General features: G+C 39.9%; 1 protein-coding gene across 12 annotated transcripts in view; it reads right to left on the minus strand.

Annotated features, from left to right (window-relative positions):
* The window catches only part of enox2 (ecto-NOX disulfide-thiol exchanger 2), a 186,741-nt gene that overhangs the window by 62,346 nt on the left and 101,121 nt on the right, over window positions 1-23,274 (minus strand). The window contains exon 1 of one of the 12 annotated variants that reach the window (XM_026146471.2): window positions 16,335-16,487. The exons of the other annotated variants lie outside the window; for them this stretch is intronic. The gene's annotated coding sequence lies outside the window, so the exon portion shown is untranslated. Of the gene's footprint in view, window positions 1-16,334; window positions 16,488-23,274 lie in introns of those variants that run through there. 12 annotated transcript variants of the gene reach the window in all.

The following is a 23,274-nucleotide window of genomic DNA, read 5'->3' on the forward strand; positions in this document are numbered from 1 at the left end:
AAATCCAACAGTCCTAATAATGAGAAGAGCTGTAGCCTGCACATACTTCACGCCTCAGAAGGTCTGTGACAGAGCTGACTGTGGTGCTAACTGTCTGCTCCGCGTGCACGAATGTGTGCGTCTGACGAACAACAACTGCTATATTGGTATTCCTGGTGTTCAGACACAGCTGGGAATGTGGAATAATGCCGTGTGCCTCTTTGCTTTCCTCTCAGAGCTGCTAATTTCAGACCCGTCTGCTGTCGCTGCCATAGAGAGGCCCGATAAAACCCACATTGTGTGTGTCGCTGTGATAATGCTGCTGACGAGGACTTCACAGGCTTGTTAACTAACACAACCCTATTAACTGGGGACACTTTTGAGGCGTTAGAATAAAGGAAGAGAAGAGTGGCTGTGAGCTCTGGTGAACAGCTGTGCTGCAGTTTACAGTACAGAAACCTGCAGTGCTAACACAAACACACACCCAGGGCTGACAGGTGACAGCCTCAACCGAACAGAGTCCTCTTGCCTGGTTAAATAAAAACTAGCTTACAACATGGTCTTTTCATACCATACAGACGCAGACTGTTACAGACTCAGTGGTGGTCTTTTCCGAGTTTCCTGTGATGGGTGGGGCTTTGAACAAGAGGGGAGAACTGCAGGAGGGCTTTCATTTTTCTTTCTAAATTTTATTTTTTTGCCCAACACTCTAAAAAGTACTTTTAAATCCTCACTAAAGGTCAGTGTACTTCTTGATTGTGGTGCTCACATTCAAACTATCATGCATTTGACTAGTTAGGTCAAAGAAGTTAAAGTATCAAGTGGCAGGTCAAGTAAATTCAGCTGCAGTAGCCTGTTCCAGTCTTTTGCTGCCCATCCTGCATCGAACCACCCTGCTATCCACTGTCTCGGAGACATACACTCTGTCCTTCATAAATCAATTATATTTTTCTGACTTGCATCCCCTGTATGTCAATATTTAAAGGAATTTTAATTTTGTTATGACCCTAAGGACAGGCCTTGGCTCCCCCTGAAGCAATCATCCTACACCATCGCATCGATGTAAGTGATCTTCGGGGAGAAACGGCAAACAACTGCTGAAGGATCAACACAGGGAGACACATGTGTGAGCACACACCAAGAAACAGATAAACACAGTGCACAAGTTCACCTTGGCAGAAAAGAGGAAAGGGAGCCTGGGATAAGGGAGCCAATAACAGAATCAATGTTGGTAAATATTTTTAACTGAAAACACGGATTAGAGCACTTTGCTTTGCAGCCAATTGTCTGCATGGAATAAAAAGTGCCTAAATAACTCACAGAATCTAAGAGTATTCATCAAGGTCAAATGACTTGGGAAAACTTATAGCAACTTATATACAGTTTCAGCTCTTAGCTTAAGTAACATGTGTGCACCACATAAAGCTGAACATTTAATATCTAGGATGACACAAATGCCTAATATACCGAGTCCGGTTACGAGTGTCTAGCTTCAAAGACAGCAAGGCCTATTCACAGCATGTCCCCATGTCTTCCAAAGTAGTGACATCTTATCTGATTTGATTATTAATCACTAAATTATTATCCAAAAAGGTCCAAAATTCACAGCAACAGCTTGAACAACTTAGATGAAAATTGGGAAGGTCAAATTTCAAAAAAGCTATTTTCTTTTACTTTTACTGCATAAAAATGATTAACAACCGCTTTGTATTCTTACTGATTTGTTAAGCAGCAAAACTCAAAATGATGACTGCATGCTAACAGTAACAAATACTAATGGACATGCTGTGAAAAGATCAACATGTGTGCACCTCCACATCACTATGACACATGTCTGTATTACGGATTTTGCCAGTGGCAATTAGAGCAATAGCGATTTTGATTCAGCCGGGGTCCACCCGTTCCAAGTCTTTCCTGACACTCTCTGCGGGCTGTGACCAGCTTTTAGCTTCGCTAAAAGGTCCCCCAGGAGGCAGATAGGAAATTAAGTCATTTAAAGGCCCATTGGCCGTAAGCCCCAACAGCAGGCACAGGGACGCTGGGGGCCATTTAGTCTAAAATGCACACGGTTTTAACAGCTAACTACAGGTTTATTACAGCCCCTAGAGAGTGAACTCAAGAGGGAGCATAAAAGATACGGAGCAGAGACAAAAACAGAAAGAACAGGTCACTTAATAGATGTGATGCTGACGGAAGAGTAAAGTAGAAAATGGAACCGAACTTCAACATTGCACTAAATAAAGCACAGAGGACTGATGATAGTCATTACCACAAAGCAGGAACAGCAAAAACCCACAATCATGTATTATATTATTCCATTGCTGAACACAAAGTGGTTGAGCTGACAGATAAGCACATTTAAAGTTCACTGCATGTCCTCCAACCAAATGAAAAACCAATACCCCAAATATTTGTTCCACACTATGTTCTGACTTGTTAGTTTCAGGCAAAACATTGGAAGAGAAATCTGCCACTTTCCATCAAGAATCATGAGTACAGTAACATACATTTACAAGGAAAGAAAAAATGACTGCCCTAGATGCCTTTAATGCAGAAGACGCAATGTGCAGAACAACTGATACATCTTTAACCTAAACCTCTCCCGAAGTCTCCTGAGGTCTGTGTGTTTATCTGCAACTGTCTCTGAGTATGTGAGATAAATAATAAAAAAACTACTTCATATGTGAAAAATACTTAGAGCCTAAAACCACGAAGATCAGACTTACGCAATAGTAGAAAATCTCCTTTTGAGGACAATTTGTACGACTTTATCTTTGATAAATTATGAAAACCTTCTCAAAACGGATAAATCGGTTCATAAAGATCACGATTTTTTCAATGACTTACGTGACTAACATACACAGGCACATATACGTACAGAGTGTGTGTGTTTAATAATGCATGACTGCCCTTCTTTCTGCGTCTTTGATCTGTTAATTATGATAAAACTAGTAGGGGTCTGGTGATTAGTGGTAGCAAAGGCAAAAATGCCCAGAGTGTTATACTGCACTGCGTCTCACTTAGGACCCAAAAAGAGGACAACAAAGTGAAGACGTAAAGATGACAGACAAGGCCTGAAGACAGTCTGGCCTCATGGGGGGGGGAAAGGGGTCAGAAACTCCCTGTGCTGTTTCACTTTCAATCACCTCGGTGTTTCTGATACATAAAATCATTAATGAGAGACGAGTGCTGAGAGAGAGTCTCAGATCTGTTAGGTTAGTTTGACGTTGTAATCATTTAGCACTGCTGGTGATGTCGAGACATATTTTTTTGTGACTGCTTATCCAACTTTTTCTTTCAGCATCTTGCACTTGTGTCCATGACTTTTTCCCAGACATTAGCTTTATTTGAAGAAAAATAAGGAGAAATATTATTTTACAGCAATACAAAAGCCAAACCGCCTTAAATACAGACGCTGTCTGTCAAATAGCCGACTACAAACTACAAGATTCATGGTGCTGTACGGTGACGTAGGAAGAAATTTCATCACCCGGCAAATGTGAATAAGAGGCAACCTCAGGCATTGTTCATTGTACAGAGGGCTAAACAGCCTTAAGATTTTAACCATAATGCAGTGCTGCTGAAAATAGGTGTTACAAAATACTCCCAGCAACTGACTGCAAATAAATTCATTGCAATTTGATGGCTGAGAGTGTATCTTTGTGTCCAACAGGTGACTGTGGGTTTAGTGAGGTGGTGGCAGCGGAGGTTGTCAAATCAAATTACGGACTCTAAAATTGGATTGGAAAAACTAACCCCAACACCAATTCTCAGCAGAGGTGAAATTCCAGCTCCACAAAAAAATACTAAGAGACCAATGCATATCTAATGACTTATGCATAATGTATATTATAGTCCAATCAAGCGCTCACGCTTATAAAGACTCCACTGCTTAATCAAAGTGCAGGAAATACTACTTTCTCTGCAGAACTTTTAAATAAAAAGGCATTTCCTTATAAAAATGTGCCAATTTTTAACTGATAAAGGAAAACGGGTTCGTTGTTCACTACAAACCACATGAAACTGTCGCCACAAAGCAAAGCACAAACAGTCAAACTGCAACACCCTTATGTACTGATGCTGCATAGATCTTCCCTTTTAGTAAACGGCTTCTTTTATATAATATCTGTAAGACTACGAAGTGTTGATCATGCGCCGACCCATAATAACGTAAGAATCACAGTTCAATATTTTCATTCTAGCTATGAATTACAGTTATTGTGCCACTGCGAGCACACTAGTGAGAGCAAAGACTCAACAAAAGCTGCTATTGTTGCTAATATGTTTGTAATAAAAATGATAAAACCCATGCTTTAATTCGCTCATCCCAACAAGTCATCCACGCTGAGAGTAACTGGATAATACTGCTGACATAATAAACCAACAAATTACTGCTGCTCTCTCATGACTCCAACAAGCTTTGCTCAGCAAGTACAGCTAAATGCCTAATTTCAATTCCCCAAATGAGTTTCATCGCTGGATTTGAAATGGCTCAATGCTGCTGTTGTGTCTTTTAAGAAAATATTGCATGATTAGACTGCGCTATGAAGCAAAGACGCCACACTAGCGCACATCGGGGGGGTTGAAGAGCCATAAACCCACAATATGACAAGTGGCAATGACTGAGAAACAGACGCGGTGATGCACAGTGGACATCAGCATTCATCTCACTAAAAGAGGTCTTTCTGAAGACTTCAGTGATAGGCATATTGCTTATAGTAAACAACTTCAATGTCTACTTCCTTATCTGGAGCTATTTTTATACAAATAGAGCAGAGGCCCTTGTGTTTGCGTCAATGTTGTCAAGGAGAAACATCCGTTCCTGGACGGGAGCATGGCTCTTCCCCTCCTTATCGGGTTGAGAGAGGTGACAGACAAGAACAGATTACTCCGACATCTTGGGGTGGGGTAAGAGGGATGGGAGATAAAAAGCATGAAAGAGAGAAAAAGAGAGATCACAAACAGAGTAGAAACCTGACCACATCAATATTATCAAGGCATTTCAATAATGCGATGGGGGCTGGGGCCTCTATCGGATGCTTGTAAAGTATCGTATGTCTCTAAAGCTGGCGCTTGGTAAGGAAATCAATGAAGACTCTCTTCCACACTTTCTTTGGAAGTTCCTGAAATGTATAATTTACTGGTTTGCATTGTTGGATGAAATTGTGCAAAAGCTTCAAACTCACAGTGCAGTTTCCTGCAGTGCTTTCCCACATACACAGGTGATTCTGAACATTTTGATTGGTCGAAATATGAAGTTTTATGCTAAGATGATACTGGTGGATGCATCTGTACACCACCAAGCAAAACAAGCTTCAACTTGCTGCACAATCAATTGTGTTGCAGAATCTTTGCTACGTCGGCTTCAGCCCTGGTAAGCAACAGCAGGCAAATGATTTCGTTGTTGCTTCCTCCCAAAGCTTCTGGGCTCTGCCTCTTCTCCCATACAATCCCCTTGACTGCTAGCTCCTTAATTACTGCACCACAAAACAATATCTGCCGTCCAATAAATATCAGACTTCTGAGGAGCCTGAAATAAATCAGAAACCATAACGCTGGCAAACATTTACAAACAGCTGCAGAACAATTCCATATCAAAGTTACCCAGGTCTGCTGCTGTAATGGTCCACTTGCCCAGTTCTTACTGAAACTAACATTTTCCCTATGTATTGACTGACGACAACTCTATGAAGGAAAAATTAAAAGCACTAGACAGAAAGTTTGGGCAAATTATACATTTTAGCTGGAAGGGTGCTGACCCCGTGAAGCGGCCTTGGATTGGGGTAGAAAGTGGATAAACGGATGGATTTATGGATGGCTGGGAATAAATACAACAATCAAGTTTTTCCCCTTCCTCCTCTGCCATATACCACTCAGAAGAAGTCATTCTTTGGCAAAACATCAAATGCACTGTGTTACTTTGGAAGTTAACGCACAATCGATTATTCAGAATCTCTTTAATCATCACAACTGAAAACATCCTTAGCTGAAATATTGCTGGAAGCAGAAGAAGTGCTGCAGGCCTGACTGGACGCAGGAGTAAACTGATTGTAGGACTGACTTTAATGATGAAACAAAAACAGCTGCTGCTAATCTGTAGGAATGATGAGCTCTGAAAGACAGGAAGTCACTTTAATGAACATATCTACAGAGAAAGCCAACATCGTTCTGTCCACAATGACAACAGTGTGGATTTGCCCAATTACAGAGAAGCAGATTATTTTCCTGTATTTCTGTCACACCTGGGACAAAAACACGAGACAGCTGGGAAATCTGTGAGACTAACATTAGGAATGGAAGTAGGGCTGCGTCTTCCTTTTCATTTCTTGGCCTATTAATTTGAACATGCACAATGAATCACTGACGCGATATATAATGTAAAACTCTATTGCCAGCTTATTAATTTAAACATGAACAATGAACAGTGAAGCACTACATTAAACTGTATAAAGGCTGACGCATGGCATACGCAATGTTTGTGAGGTGCATTTCATTCCAGATACCTATCTGGCATTTAGACGGCACCCGTTAAAAAACACCAAGTCCTAGATCTCATTACTGAGTGGAAGAAATGGCTTCTCATTTTAATGTGCAAATGATGTACAGCGCCTATTCCAGTGTCCTGGAGAGGGTATGAGCGACAGCGGCAGAGACTATGAATCTGGAATATTTTAAGCTGGCCGAGCTGTCACGTCGTTAAATACTGATTTGCGAGTAGGTAATCTAATGGTACAGATGTGAAGAAACGCAGTAATACAAGAACATCAATCTCAAGGAGCGAGGTGTAATAGGCAATTTGCTCATTTCAAGTTGTGCAAAAGAAAAATGTGAAAATGGTATTAAATCCTCCGGGATCTGTGCCACCAATTTATGTGCTACACAAAGTTAAGTGCTTAAATAACAAACTACTTGAACCAGATGAACTTCACCCTACATGCATTTTCTCTACGCACAATGAGGGTTCATTACAACATCTTTTTACTTTTGTTCTCATATTTCCACAAATAGCGGGCAGGGCATATAATTATTTCCTCTTTTTAATTTAGGATATATGCAGTTTTACATGGAATGAAGCTTTGACATGATGGGTTTGCATTTGCCCAGTTAAAGTTATCATGTTATAACTTTAACGGCCACGGTGTCTAACGGTGAACTCACGTGTCACAGCTCTGTCTTAACCTCAGGTTAAGAGCCTTGGTGTCATCCTAGACAGTTCGCTTTCCTATAAATCTCACATCAATAATCTCACCCGTTCTGCCTACTTCCATCTACGTAACATTAACAGATTGCTTCCTTCTCTTTCCACCCAGTCTACGTCCATTCTTGTACATAGTCTTGTTACCTCCCGTATTGACTACTGCAATTCTCTCTTGCATGGTCTCCCCCAAAAATCCCTCCATAAGCTTCAACTGGTTCAGAACTCTGCTGCTCGCATTATCACCAGAACCCCTCCTACCAGCACATCACCTGTTCTTCAGGAACTTCACTTCACTTCACAGTTCCGGATAATTTTCAAACTTCTTCTGCTCACCTTCAAGGCCATTCATAACCTCGCTCCTTCTGACCTTTCTGACCTGTTAACCACCACCTGTTCTGCCCGTTCACTTCGTTCTTCTTCTTCTGTCCAGCTTGCTGTACCTTCCTTCCGCCTCACCACCGTGGGAAGCAGAGCTTTCAGCTGCTCTGCTCCCAGGCTGTGGAACTCTCTGCCCCCTGAAATAAGAAACACTGGTTCTCTCCCCCAGTTTAGATCCCAACTCAAAACTCATCTGTTCAAATCTGCATATTCACTGTGAATCCACTGTTTGTTCATTTTATCTTGTGCTTGTATTTTATTGTTCTTATTCTGCCATTGTTTTACTAAGTGTTTTATCCTATTGTAAAGTGTCCTTGGGTGACTTGAAAGGCGCTCATAAATAAAATTTATTATTATTATTATTATTATTACTGTTGTCACAGTGCCAGATTTCGATATCTAGGACACAACCTTATGCCTGATGTCATTTTTGATAGCACATGTGGAATGACAAAAAAATTAAGAAGTATTATTTATTCACTTATGCATTCTTTTTAACAATTAAAAACAATCAAACAATAACATCAGTGCATAAACGGTGGCACTATTTTTAAGTCATCTGATGCTGGGCAAAAAATAAAGACATACACTCATAACTGTAGGGCATCTCCAGCAGTATTATTATTAGCAACATTCTCTTTGGCAGTGCATAACAAGAAAGGACAGAGTTTTAGGCTGTCTCACGTAGTGCTGCTCTTATGACTTGGCACTACAGCTCCTTGCTGAGCAATCAGAGTTGATATGATACACACTGTACACATCTGTTTTCACATCTGGGACTTTAAGAGAAACACTTTTTGGACACAAATAATTATGTTATCCTGTTAAATTATGATAATGGCCTATTTATAAGCTTAGTCAAATCACCGCTTACTTGCCTCCAAGCTATACAAAATGCTGCTGCTGCCCAACTATCAACACCTCTTAAGCTCACATTAGTTCTACTTTGTATTCTTCACACTAGCACCCAGTAGATTTTAGGATTTACTTTACAATTCCTGTAGTGAAATACAGAGTTCCAAATTATTTCAGCTTCCTATTAAACACACTCGGGCTCAGAACTTGGTGGTTGTGACCGGGAGGGGCAGCTTTTCAGCCTGTGGCACAGAGTTTACTCTAACTTTGGTTAGCCGACTCTGTGGACTCCTTAAAAAAGCAGTTCGCTGCTTTCATATTTAAGGAGGTCTTTTTTGAGATACTTCTTGAGTCACTGTTTTCAGTCTTCTTTCCTTTAGTGTATTTTTATGGGGTTTTGTATTCCTGCTCACTTTTTTTAGCTTTCCATTTTATTTCTAATATTCTTAATCTGTTATTATTTTGATTGTACATCACTTTGTAACAATATATCTCTTCAAAGCGCTTTACAAATAATCTTTACCTACCGATTAATGTTACAGATGGGCAGGACTGCCTCCAACATTAGTGTTATTGTTTTATTAATTAGCCACAGCCGCTAGCTGCTACCTTTATGATAACTAAACAGATGGCTAATGTAACATTCTGCATGTCTGGCATAAACGAGTATTTGTCCCCTTGCTCAATATACGCCGGAATGCAAAGTAAGAACCACTAAATCCAAGCAACATGTTCTGCATGTCACCAGACTCCACAGATTTCCAGGCAGTTTAGAGTTCTTGGAGTTGCTGAGAAACAGGATGTTGTTCCGGTTGACCACACTCAGCGACACTGTGGCCTGGTCTGTGTCGGTTTTTCTTTTGTTTTTCCTGAGAGTCTGTGTTTGGGTGTCCAGTGGCTTAAAAGCCAAACACTTCTGGTAAGAATCATCAGGGTGACAGAGATGAATGTGACACATACTGTAAGGTACCAATGAGAGCAGTCACAGATCATGTACTCCTTAAACAGCGCCTCTGGTCAGACCAGAAATGCGCCACCCTGACTCTGTAACAGCGCTCTCTCTCTTCTTTTTATTTATTCTTATTTTTTTACTATTTGGTAAGCATGCACTGAAAGTACCAATACTTTTAATCAGATTTTAGATCAGCTTTTTCTGACGTGATGATAGCTGGGACAGGCTTCGATGACCTAAGTGAATAAGCGGTAAAGAAAACAGAGGAATGAATGGTAACAATTAAAAACTATTATAATGTTTGCTTGGCTGATTACAATGGGAAAATAAGTGAGACCTTTTGTGAGACGTAATTGGGGGGAAAGTCCTGGAGCGCTTTCACGAAAGCTTAGTACAAAGCGTTCGTGTCGTTAGATATTAAAAAATGGTGTTTAACTTTCCTGTGACCTAATCTACTTCACATTACTCTGCTCAAGCAGAAATGTCAATGCATTTAATGTATATATTATTATGGACATTGATGAAATAAGACACCCAGATTCATGTACATTTTAAATGAACTCTCTCATTCATTAATAATCGTGTCAAAATGTTACTTATGAGCAATTTGTATAACTTCGATCTCTCCTGCAGAGGCTGTATGTTCACCTGAAAACAATCACGTACACGGAGAAACAACAGTAGCTGAGCTTCATCTAAACTCAACATCAAAGGTAAGTCCATAAGGTAAGACAGCTGAAATAAAACACGACTTTAAACAAAAGCTGAATAATGCAACAGAGCTTTAATTTATACCACAGAGAAAACATTAAACACTACAGCTTCTTACTGTCTCGCACTGGTTCACAGACACACCAAAGGAGAACAGACCCAGCAATGAGTTTTCTCTGCAGAGTAATGCAGGAGCTTAGAATAGGTAGCTAAGCATCACTCTCATTACTATATCCTTAAAATGAGGAGTCAACATTTATGAATTTGTTTCTGACTTCATCTAGGTTCTAACAGGTCCTAAAGTTGGTAAGTATTAAACACTTACGTGCTCTGAGAAGAGCTCTGAAATTGAATTCAACTTTTCAGTTAAAATTTCTGAAGTTTAAATTTTAAGTGCATGACTTAACATTAAATATATGTATTGATGGCCTCTGGTTCAGAAAAGGTAGGCCTTGGCTCTCCACTCTTAAATTAAAATGACATCTGAACATCGCTAAGTCAACAATCTACTCTTGTAAAGGGAGGCTAACCCGGTCTCTGACACTCCCAGCTCTCTCTGTTTGCCACGGCCAACTAACTGAAACAAAAAAAAGTAGGTGCCACTAATCGGCATGTGAAAATATTCATGTTAAAATGCAATCATGCAGACCAATTGTCAGAATTTAAATTGTTCAAAGGAAATGTGTCAAATGTCTTTCACATACTGCACATCTGTATTTTGAAATTCTACAACTTCAAGAAACGCTAACGTTAATTAAAAAAAGAAAACGTCATCTTGGTGGTTTCTGCCTTGGCTTAGTCCCCTATAATATGTATGAAATTGTCTCTAATGACTAAACCATGATGCCAAATCAAAAGAAAGCAAAAACCAAGGATCAGTGAAAAATGCTGCCAACTGAGGATGGATCAGATGGCAACTTGGACAAGGGGGGAAGAAAAAAAATGGAAAGCCTCCAGTTTTAGGGGAAAACAATGCATAAAATCCCAATTGTACTACAGCCTGTAGTTCAAAGCTGGTTACATCTGATGAGAAACTGAACAGCTGTGCAGTATAATTGATCCCACATGTGATGTCAAGCACACAGTCTAAGGCAAAAAACCCCAAAAACATCTCTCTGTGCTCAGTTATTGGAGGTTAGTGCTACTGCAGACAAGAGGCAGTAGTAAGCCTGGCATTCCTGGATGTACTATGAAACCTATTGACGTGCAACATGATAACCCTCTTGGTGATTAAATTAAAAATCTGAACCTCCTTCCGCTACTCACTGCACAAGAAGAGTAGTGGAAGATATTACTTTGAAAATGAAATTGTTAAAACAGAGCTACAATCAATACAATGGCCTCTATCATGGCCTTCTGAGACCTTCCCTTCAGAATGCAAACACTTTCGCCTCTTTGTATTTGCCAGTCAGTGCCCTTTAACACTCTTGTAAACATCATCTCAACACAGAAGAGGGTTAAAAAGAAAGAACATACTTGATACTGGTGTTTACTGCCCTTCAAATAAAGCTTTCCCCTCTAACCCTGATTTATCTTTACTGCACAGACACACAATTAGCTATGGATCTTATTTATTGTTCTGAAACACAAGCTTAAAGGTTCCCCCACCCCTCCCTTCTTTAAACTGTTGCATGACAGCAGAGGAAAACCTAAAAACAAAGGTAGTGTCAAGAGAAATCTGCAGCCTTTTTTCCACCCTCAGGTTTCACAGGCAGAAATCTCAAGAGTGACCAAGTGTGAAGTTCAGAGGGCCTTATTAATCTCCTCAGTTCTGTCAGTGCTCATGTCTTTCATCATCCCAAGAGGATAAGCAGGAGAAAAGGATACCCTAAGTAAAGATTTATGTGAGTATTTATATAGAGCAGATATACAGTATATAATAATACATTTGAAAAGCTTAAAGAAAATTTGCTAACATGCCAGGCAGCCAGAGGTAGACCTCGATCAGAGGATGTGAGTTAGGGAAGAGATTATGCTATAGATGAAACATAAAAACCAAACCTATAAAACATGTCTTCTCACGGTAGTACAGTTTTAATAGGTGAATATTAAAACATAACACACTGTGATGCATTAAGTGAATGCGGTGACCGCTATCCAATCAAAGCTTCGGGACTGATACTTTGCAGTCAGCCTGTGCCCAATTTGAAGCCTTTAGCTCATTGTTTAAAAAGTAGTCATTATGCAGCCAAACCCTCGGTTAGTACAAGAGACATGAATTGAATGTAGTTATTGATGCCTGAAGGACAGCTTGACAACTCTGAGAAAGAAAAACAATTTGAAGCGCTTCATATAATCCCCTTTCTTTCTTCTTTGAAGTTTAAACTGTCAGAACTAGAGACCAGGGCCTGAGACAAAAAACAAAAAAAAGTTGTATGACTGTCATTCTTTGTTGCGGTAACAGTGCTTTAGGTCCCCATTGCTTGTTATGCCGTTCTTGGAAAGAAAATGCGTTTGATGGTCGTGGTTAATCAACAGCTGGAACAGTCCTGAAGCAAACTGTGAAACAATTACAAGCCTCTGACAGACAGTGTGTCTCCATCAGCTCAGCTTAAAGATAAAGTGAATGTCCACCGAGTTACCTTAAAGAGTCAGTTTTATATCGTTTCATTGGTATTTGTAAAATCTTTATAATTACATAAAGTCACTGAGAAAAAATTGTTCAGGCACAATTATTTCATAACTTGTTGACAGCGAAGGCTTTAAGCAACTACAAGTATTTGTATGATCGATTTCATTCAAACCAAACCATGTGATCACCAGTCTACTTACACGAATTTAAATTTGATGGCAAATAATTTGTTGTCAGTGGTTACCATGGCAATTATAGCTCGCACTCAGTCACTTACTCATTAGTGTAACTCAGGTGATTCCAAGTGTGACTATTATTGGCCACATGGACAGCTTGTTATTCTGGCTCCATATAAAGAAACACCAATAGCAATAAACTGAAACCGATAGTCAATAGAGAGCTGTGTGTAAGGAGATCTCAGAGAGGCAGAGAAGGGCATTCAACACTGTTCTTGTTCAATTTTGTTAAATGGAAACGCTAAACTTTATTGAGTCACATTTGGTCGTTGACCTGAAATCGTCAATCAGAATTTAAAAAAAAAATGTTTCCTTTAGGAGAAAATATAAGAAAAAAGTGCCTCATGAAACAATTTTTTATGTGTACATGGTAAACAATAAACCTTAAACTCGTGTTTTCTCTGCTGTTGCTAGGTAGAATAGTAGGCAAAGAAAAAGGTGTGAAACAAATCTTTAAGATTGACAGATAACAATTTACTGTGAAGCTGAACTCCAGTGACACTGGACGTCCTGGTGCCTGTGAGCAAAAGCATTTGTTTGAGACATCTACAAACAATGACAAACTCTGGGAGCTGTAGCAAGTTTCACATGGAAACTCTGCCTGGCAAAGTCGCTTATGTATATAAAGACAGAAGCATAATTACTTCCTGAAGATCAATCAAAAAAAATTATACGGACTGCAAGAAACTATGGCCCGCAGTTCAAGGAAGGCAGAAAGGAAGTAAAGTCAAGAGGAGTGTAGAAACTTTAGTCAGAGTTTTGAAAGCATTAATTACTTGGATTTTGAGGCTAAGGACACAATAGTGCAAAAATGTCTTTATCAGCAGTTCCAGCTCATACCCATGAGACCTCAGGCTACTTCTGCCAGCAAAAACATCTGCTAAATCTATGAGTATAGCCTGAGATATGTCCAAATAGACCAAAATTTCTACAGAAAGAAAGTGGCCCGGATTTAGCACAGTCAGCTGCACAAGAATGAGTAAAGACCTGGGATAAGGTGAAAAAAATGTGAATCTTTGTGACATGACTATCCCAGGAACTTGGACAAATTAAGTTCAGCGTTGTTAATGACAGCATGGACCTGTAAAGATTCACGGTCCAGCAAATATGTCCATCTGTGTAGACATTTTTGTTCGGATAGCAAACAGAGTGGTTTTCACCCTCTGCAGACATGCACCCGTGCAATCCTCCAAAATCCTAACTGCGCATCAGTGCATGTAGGTGACCTGTACACCTCCCAAATGCTGACCTGTTGACAGGTGACAGGCCAAATAGGGAAGTGAGTGACAATGGAATTTGCTGGAAACCGAAGAACCGATACAGAAGCTGTACCTTACATCAGATACTTCCCTTATAAGCTCATTCTTTGGTAACGGTGATTGTATCAAGATCCCCACAAAGGTTCCAGTGTCTATAAAACCAAGTGACCAGAGATTAAAAGCAAATAAAATTAGTTTTACACCAGCCCAAAAGGGATATTCATCTTCAGCTGGAACTGAACCAGCAACCTTTTGCTTTTTAAGTAAATGTGCTTCACTACAAAGCAGGCGAGGAATTACAAACCCCTCATCATCAGTGGCACGCCAGTGGAGAGAGTGGACAGTTTCCGATACCTGGGTGTCCACATCACTCAGGACCTGTCATGGTCCTGTCACATCAACACCCTGGTTAAGAAAGCCCGTCAGCGTCTCTTCTTCCTCAGAAGACTTAGAGACTTCCATCTGCCACTGAAGGTGCTCAAGAACTTCTACTCCTGCACCATCGAGAGCGTCCTGACGTCAAACATCTGCACCTGGTTTGGGAACAGCACCAAGCAGGACAGACGAGATCTGCAAAGGGTGGTGCGCTCGGCAGAACGCATCATTCAATCAGAGCTCCCTGACCTGCTGTCCATCTACACCAAGCGGTGCAAGTCCAAAGCTAGGAAGATTATGATGGACCTCTCCCATCCCAACAATGGACTCTTCTCACTGTTGAGGTCTGGGAAGCGCTTCCGCTCCCTTAAGGCCAAAACAGAGAGAATGAGGAGGAGCTTCTTCCCCCAGGCTATTCGGGGCCTGAACCAGGTGTAGGACTGGACTCTCCCAAACACGTCACTATAAGACTGGACTCTCCCACACGTCACCACACGCACCACCACACATTTCCTATAATCCTATAATTCCTATAATTTATAATCCTTATCTTTATAATCTCTTCTGCTATTTGCACATTCTTTACTGTAAATTCCTAAATTAATTTGTACATTTTTGTAGTAAATTGTAAATATTGTAAAACTTTTCTTCTGTCATTTAATGGTCGGGCATTGTACAGCTACAAGCATTTCACCCCCATGTCATACTGTGTATGGCTGTGTGTGTGTGACAAATAAAAAAAATTTGAATTTGAAATGTGTAATCCACTACAATATGGAGCCCCCAAAGTACTGGGACCTTTCCTTAAGATATTTTCACAATTAAAAGTTTTTTAGTTCATTTAATTGAAAAGAGAATATTGTACTCATAAATACACATTGATTAGTGTGTAATTCCATGTTCCAACAAAGTGATGTTCCCACAAACTGAGAACTAATGCATTGAAAATACACAGGAGCAGGCACTGTGGAAGCCCCAGTGTTGCCCTGTCATAATGAATAGGATTTTGCACTTGATTCAGTTGGCTCTGATCTACTGAAATCTAGTTGTGATATTTATACACTGAACCATTAAACATTCTAAATTGTAGTCTTAATTGTAATTCTGGAGTTCTGGTTTTCAATCATTTTTATGCAAAGAGGAGTTTTGATATCACAGCTCCACCAGATCTTTATGCCATACTTGGCTGGTTTAGCAGAGATGCATTCCCTGAAACTGCACCTGCTTCTGAAATCGACCAACTGTTCATCAGCACAGAGAAGTAGCAGGGAGATAGTAACTGGATAACTTGGCTACAAATACTGCCCTAATATCTCAGAAAGCAGCACAGTTGTCTGTGGCATGTAGTTCAGGATCTCTTTGAATCTTGTTTGAGCTCTGTTATGTCTGCCGTGGTCTACTTCAAAACATTACAGTTTACACACAATGTCCAAAAAACCTAGATACAGTTAAGGAATTATAAATAGCCAGACAACCTACCCTTGTCCTCATGGAAATGTGCATGAACAACCTGCTACCCCCAACACTTATGACAGATAAGTTTAATATGGATATGATTTCATAAGATAATGGCCTAGCAGCAGACAGAAACAACCCACAAAGCAGTTTGTACCCATTTAGATTTAAATAGTGCTCAGATGTTATTGTTACACAGAAATACAGCTTTTTCAGAATTACTGCAGCCCTTATCACAGCAATGACAAGAGCATAGATAAGCACAGGCAGAGACAGATTGTCTTTAAAAAAAGGCAGAGAAACTGCATTTTCATTCATATTAAGAAACGAATTGATAAGACGTATTTTTAGGTTCTTTAAGCACCTGCTCCCTGGTCTGCACGATTGCCATAGCCAGCGCCAACCCCAGATTGGAATAGAATCTCTGGAAAACAAGGTTCAGGCCCTGGATTTAGCCCTGTCCGCCTACTGACTGCTGAGTCGTTGTCATCTCCCCGTGCTGCTGACTACTGCAGCAGGTGACAGCATCTTATCAGCAGCTGCCAATTACAACATGGGAATCTTATCAGCAGTAGCCAATTAGAACCAGGGGACTTGCTGTGAGGAAATGTCAACAGCTCAGTGAACTTGCCAGGGCTCTTATCTGGCCACGCCTCTTCATCCAGGCAGCTTTCTTTGAGCTTGTCACTGTAACGACTGCCAGTGCAATGTTGTGACAAGAAGGGCTGGAGGAATAGCAGGGCTTCAAAAGAGCAAGCCTCCCAGAAAGACTCCACACTTCCTGAAAGCTGCAATATTTTAGTAGGCTTCTGACAGATGATGACTGGAAAGCTTCAGGATTCGTTCACCTTTCCCTGGGTGGGTGTCCACGCTGAATACCTAAGCTAAAAGAATATATTAAATATTTTGGAATGTAACTCTGCACATGGGGTCACAGCTCGGTAAAGTTTGAACGCAGCCAAGGAATAGAATAATCTACCTGACATAATGCCAGGAAAAAAAAGTTCTTAAAATTGTAAGGGTAAATTCTCAAATATATAAAAAACAAAAAACCCCAAAAAAACCAAAAAAAACAATGCTAACCCCCCCCCCCCCAATTAAAGCCTGCATTGAAACCTCAGTCTTTGAACTGTGCAGTAATGTTGCCTTGCTTTTTTCCTAAGCAATAACTTTGTGTTTAAATAGCTTTATTAAAATTACTGGACAAAATAGACTAGCATGAGCTCCACATCATTGCCGTTCAGCTTAGCTATGCTCATGTTTTGTGCACATCCCACACCAAAAAGAAGTCTCACATCCTGTGACGAACACAGGTGCTTCTATACCTCTATCAAAAAGTAATTGAAATAAAACTGGGTTGTGGAACACACTGGCTTTAGATCAATTACTGTGTAAGATTAGAAAGATGTAGGGAAGTTCAAGAAACTCCAGTGGGGATCAATGGACGACATGCTTCTGCATTTCTGTTCCACAGCTGAGGAAAAGCTGTAACCAGAAAAGATGTTGCAATTTTTGTATTTCTTACATAAAATGATAAAAACGTCTAGATGTCCAACTGGTATTTCAGAAATGTTTTTACACTTTTTAACTTTATAATGTTTCTAACATGTTGTATGCCGAATTTGCACTGTTTTCAATTAAATATATAATTTCACACATTTTCAAATCATTGCAATCTTTTTTCTAATAGACATTTTTACACAGCATCCAATTTCCTGAAACCACTTTAAAAGTTTCTTTTTGCATGGTGAATTTGTGGTTTCTTATCATGTCACACCATGGTTACAGTAACTGAGTGTTCCAATTACAACGTTACAAAATAATCTAAATGATTTTTGGACTTTTCATTTTTTTTAAATATAGCAAAAATGTCAATTGTATTGACTGTGGAAAATGGTTATTCAAAAAATAATAATTGAAAGCTATGCAAACTACATTATACACCTGATTATTTCAGTATATAATGAAAAATATGTTGCAGGCTGAATCTTTGCTCGCCAATCTCTGTAAAGAAAGATTAAAAAAAAGAAGCTATCTTACATGTGTACATGTAAGTGCAATGGCCCCTCTTTTGAATTACTCAAGGACAGATACCCAGGCTGGTACTGATAAACGAAACAAAGGCCAACAGTACATGATCAATACCGAAACAAATTAAAGGACATCACTTTTTACTATCACTCTAACAGCTGGAGGTATAGACATTTTTCTGTTGTATGTCATCAACTGCATCACCGGTCGTGAAACTTAATGGGAGACACATATTAGTATGGATGGGTTTTTAAGACCATATATAAAAGATTCTAGCAGACAGTGACCTCCACAGAGACGTGAAGCATTCAATAAATCATGGTCTGATGCGTTCTTTAGTAAAGCTCGGTGGATGGAGGTCATTGGCGTTATTTCAATAGATCATCTTTTTTCTAATGGAAGCATGGTTGACTAGCCATGAGAGATACCTTCCCTCGCAGAAGCACATAGCTCATGGCAGACAAAAAACCTGAGCTGCCTTTGTAAACCCCCTTAACTGGCTTGGAATAGCAACAACGCTGCAACAAAGACATTTTCAGCACCATATTGTGGTACGGCGTTACTGAACACAATGCCACTGCATACTCACAGCTGATCCCCAATAGAAAGGTTTAAAAGGAAAGCAAGGACAAACCGTGTTTCTGTCTGCAGTGAACCAACTTTTTCTATCAGGTCATGTTTTCATGCATGTATATTTTTTAAAGAACCACTTTTGGATGAGGTTCCAACAAACTCGTCGTGAAGAGAATACAGCTGACGTTTCTTTATCTGAAATCACGTCATTTTGACCGTGTGCATGCAGTGTCTCCACATCTCCTTCAGCCACTTGAAACTCTACTTTTTAGTTAGACAAAAGGAAACGTTCTAATAATCAAGTCTCATTGCACCTGCAGGAAACTGTCAACAGAGAAAAAGATAAAGGAAGGAAGGTATGATGGAAGAGTGGACACACTTGGCAAATGTAAAAAGGGGAGCTTCCCTTCCAGTGGCTTTGACAAATGACTCAAAACGCTTTTCCGCTCGATGCCATTACAACATAGTTTGGGATTTAACAACACTAATCATCTGGCATGCTGACTTTAGATTAAACCTATTAACTCCCTACCTGAGGGGGAAGTCAGGCCAAGGAAGAGAACGTCAAAAGAGTGTTAATAAAGCCAATGCCGCATTGATACAATCATCATCATGCTGCAATAACCCTACATCTTCCAGAACGCATATGAGAAGTGACACTTCAAAAACAAAGGTTTGATCACAACATGCAATCTGTGAAACTCTAGTCAGACAACAACCATGTTTTTCTCATATAATTGGATTAAGAATATAAATCGGCCACATTTCCAATATGAAAATGAAAGTCTTGTATAAATATACAGTACAGATTGAGCATGCACAACCTACGCACACAGTACAAAATATATGCAGGTAAAGACAAGCTTATGAACTCCTTAGCATATCATCTAAATCATCCACCCAGAGGATTATCGCCTCCACGTACTAGGAGAGGAATATGGGATGTAGTGAAAGAAGGAAAGGGAAAAGCAGCAGCGAAACCCTGGGCAGAGAAAGTCATTGTTAAGGAAGGGGGTTGCTTATGATAAGATGTTGAAAGTGCAGAGTATATCTGCCCCTCTTAGATGTCTGGGAGACTTTGTGAGAGAAACAGAAAAAGAGACACATCCAGAATTTTAGCAGACTTTCTTCTGATCCATCAGGCTTTTCAAACTGCAGACCAAAGGTACCTGCATGATGTAATCTTGAGCTCGTGTTGCCAGTTGTTGCTAGAGAGCAGCAAGACCGGTGTCTTTTAGAAATTGGAAAAGGTGACGAATAAATGAATAAAGATCACTTCACAAGTAGAAACTGAAATTTAGCTTTCAAAAGAGAAAAAGAAGTTCAATAAATTTGCAAATACTTCTGTAATTGCAGCTTTACTCAATTATTATAGGGGCTTGAGTGTTGAGTGAGTGACCAAAATTGCGATTGTATAAATTTAAATTAAATCTACCTCACTAAAGTAGAAACGATTTGATTCTTTCTGAATCTATTGCATGAATCTGTTCTTGGTCTAAACACACGCACCCTCATGTAGACACTTGTTTTCTTTACTTTTTTTTGAAGCACACTGCGTATCCCTTGAGAAGAAGGGTAGTATAAAGGCTTTTTTTCTTTGCTTACTTACATGCTGTACGTGTTTCTTCAAAGGAGTCCGAGCACGTGATCAGCCACAGTGCAGCTCTCCCGTGACATTTTTGTTTTTCAGACTTTGCTCAAACGTAACAAAAAAAGAGAAAGACCCTGGACTGTCTGTCAAAAAGTAATCCTGCTTTGGATATCTTCTCTCTGATGTTTTACTATGTTGTCTGCACCTGAAATGTCTTTCAGATAGACTACTTCACTACTGAAAAGCTCTGACATCAATACTTATTCCTAGGCTGTGCGCACACTGGTACAATCATGCAATAATAACAGATGGGTGGCACTTTATGCGTATCGCTGAACAGGCCTTGTGATGAAGCTGCAAGGATGACGGAGTACACAACTCATATTCATGAGTACTGAAGAAAACAGCTGAATAGAAAATAAATTAGCGGTGAACTGATTGTCTTTAGATTTTGAACCAATGTTTAGATAAACACAAAAACAACAAAAGAATCATAAATATGCCGTAAACCTCATGTTTCTTATTATATTCTGCGATCTAGCTGACCTGTTTTTTCCTGCTATACCACAAGTTATGAATCAAATAATAATAATAATAATAATAATAATGGATACTTTATTGATCCCCATGGGGAAATTACTTGTTTTTCTCTGCATTTGACCCATTCACTCAGTGAAGCAGTGGGCAGCCCACTAAGCAGGCGCCCGGGGAGCAGTGTGTAGGGACGGTACCTTGCTCAGGGGTACCTCAGGGTAGCCGTTAAGTGGATTCGAACCGCCGACCTTCCGATCATGGGGCGACCACTTTACCTACTGAGCTATCCCTGCCCCAAATCCGATAATCCAAGATAATTTGATTGTTACTCAATAATAAGCATCTGTGCTCTGTGGAACAGTAACTGAGCAAATGATTCACCGCTGGGAATTTTTGTTTTGGACGAAGATGTTTTATTAGCGTTAGCCTGAAAAGGCCACACTTCAGCTGTAAAGCTTGTGTTTACAACTGTAATGAATATAAAATACCAATTTGTTTCGGCCAGTCACAAGCAACTTATGAAAACAGCTGATCCAGCTGTTGTGTGAATGGGTGATTGATCCAGTTTCATTGGCTTGGTGACCATCGGTTTGTCGGCCTCTCGTCAACCAAACTGTCAGTCCTTCGCAGTCTAAATTATATTTTTAAAATGCTCTGATATTTGCTAAGATTCAGGTGCAAAGAGGTCCCTTCCTAACCGAGCAAAGATAAATTCGTCACGTTACCCGAATCTCAAATTAGAGAAGCATACACAACCTACATGCCGTTTTGAATCTAAGAGTCAGATGACAGCTCACATTTAGTCAAATAAATTAGGCTAATTTATAATTGATTAATTACTCATCTTTCTTTTTTAGTATTACTTCTGAACCACTCTCTCGAAAGATGGTGGCAGGATGACGAAGAAGAGGCAATAATGTCAGGCAGTAAGAGGCAGCTGGTGTGGCTGAGTTAAACTGGCTTCAGGCTTAGAGGGGGAAAAAAGACGAAGGAGAGGAGGAATGGGCGAAAGGCGAGGCGAGGCGGGGCATTAATAGAAGAGAAGTGGAGCTGTGGAGCGTCTGTGATGAACATCCTGCTGTGAGCACAATACCGGTTAAAACAGGGAGTTTCATTCACACGGAGGCAACGAGACAACAAGGAAAACTATGACGTGTCCAAACTGTATTTTCCATGTTTGCGCCCCTTCTTGTTTTGCTTAGGTTCCCAAGAAACTCAAGCTCTGAATGTATGAGCCAAACATACCACTTCCTGTATCATGTTCATCTCCGATTATATGGTGAAGGAACACTGTGGTCTGTGTGTTCAACAGTCTTCTGGTACCATTTAAAAGAGTTTAAAAAACACACCAAAGGATTGTGTAAAGCAATTTTGGTTCAGCTGTAATAGAAACAAACCTCATCCACATAGACAGCATAAATAATTCATCTAGTAATCCGACCTTTCTGAGAGAGCCGTTATTCTTTGGTGTTTTAAGCAATCTCAGACATGTAGAGATCTGACAATCGCTGGTGGCTTCATGAAAAACACTCTAGATAAAACCTCTCAATTGCCTTTACATTTGTAATTGAACCATCTGAGCCTTTGAATCTCAGGCCAGCCCTCTCTGTTAGAGAAACATGCACTCAACAGGAGGAAATGGCAGCTTCTATTTCAACTAAATTGAGGATGGGGGTTGGAGGGCTGAGATACAGAGGAAGTGCTGGGTAGATTACAGCCCTCTTCTGGAGATGTACAACCCTCTTTTCAAAACGGTCGGGACACTGACGCAAGCAGCTTTGTAATTTAAAGTCTGTATTATGCTAAATGGTAAAACATACTAAAGGTTCTAAATCAAAGAGAACGTACAGGCTTTCTGTATTATTATTCCACATGTTCTAAGGTGCCAAGGTGTATGCTTCTTGTTCCAGTGTCCATGAAAGTTCTCCAGTGACCTGGGTTGGAAAAGGGAATGGATCGGTAGGGGATAAATGCATGGCAGTTTAGCACCAAGACCATTTTATTTTATGGCCGTCATAGTGTAAATAATTAAAAAAATATATAATTTGCCATCATCTTGCTAAAATAAGCAATGCTTAAGCTGAAAAAGACATCATCTTGATGGCAGCATATTTTCCTCCCAAACCTTTATATGTATATATAACGTTAACAGAACCCTGACAGATGTTCAGTTTACACATGTCATGTGCACTAATGCACCCCTATGAATGTCATGGATGCAGGCTTTTGAACTGTGTGCTGAAAACACTCGAGGACAGTTTTCAGCTTCACTTCTAAAATGCTTTCATACTCAGAAAAATGAGCAGTGTTTCTGGATTTTGTTTCATGGGAGTCTTTTCTTTACAAGATAAAGTTCTAATTTGTGGATGTAGCTCTGAACTGTGTTCACCGAATCAGTTTCAGGAGAGCATCTGAGCCCACGCAACGATTTCCAACAAAGAAGTTTTTAATGGATGAAGATTATGGCTATTCATTACTGGTAGTCAGCCCTTGCACACATAAGTTGTTTATTTTTTCAAAATTCCCCAAATTTCATAATGTTTTAATGTGTAGTCCATATTTTTAATTGCTTATC

Source organism: Astatotilapia calliptera, chromosome 2, assembly GCF_964374335.1.
Source record: "Astatotilapia calliptera chromosome 2, fAstCal68.1, whole genome shotgun sequence".
Classification (NCBI taxonomy): Eukaryota; Metazoa; Chordata; class Actinopteri; order Cichliformes; family Cichlidae; genus Astatotilapia; species Astatotilapia calliptera.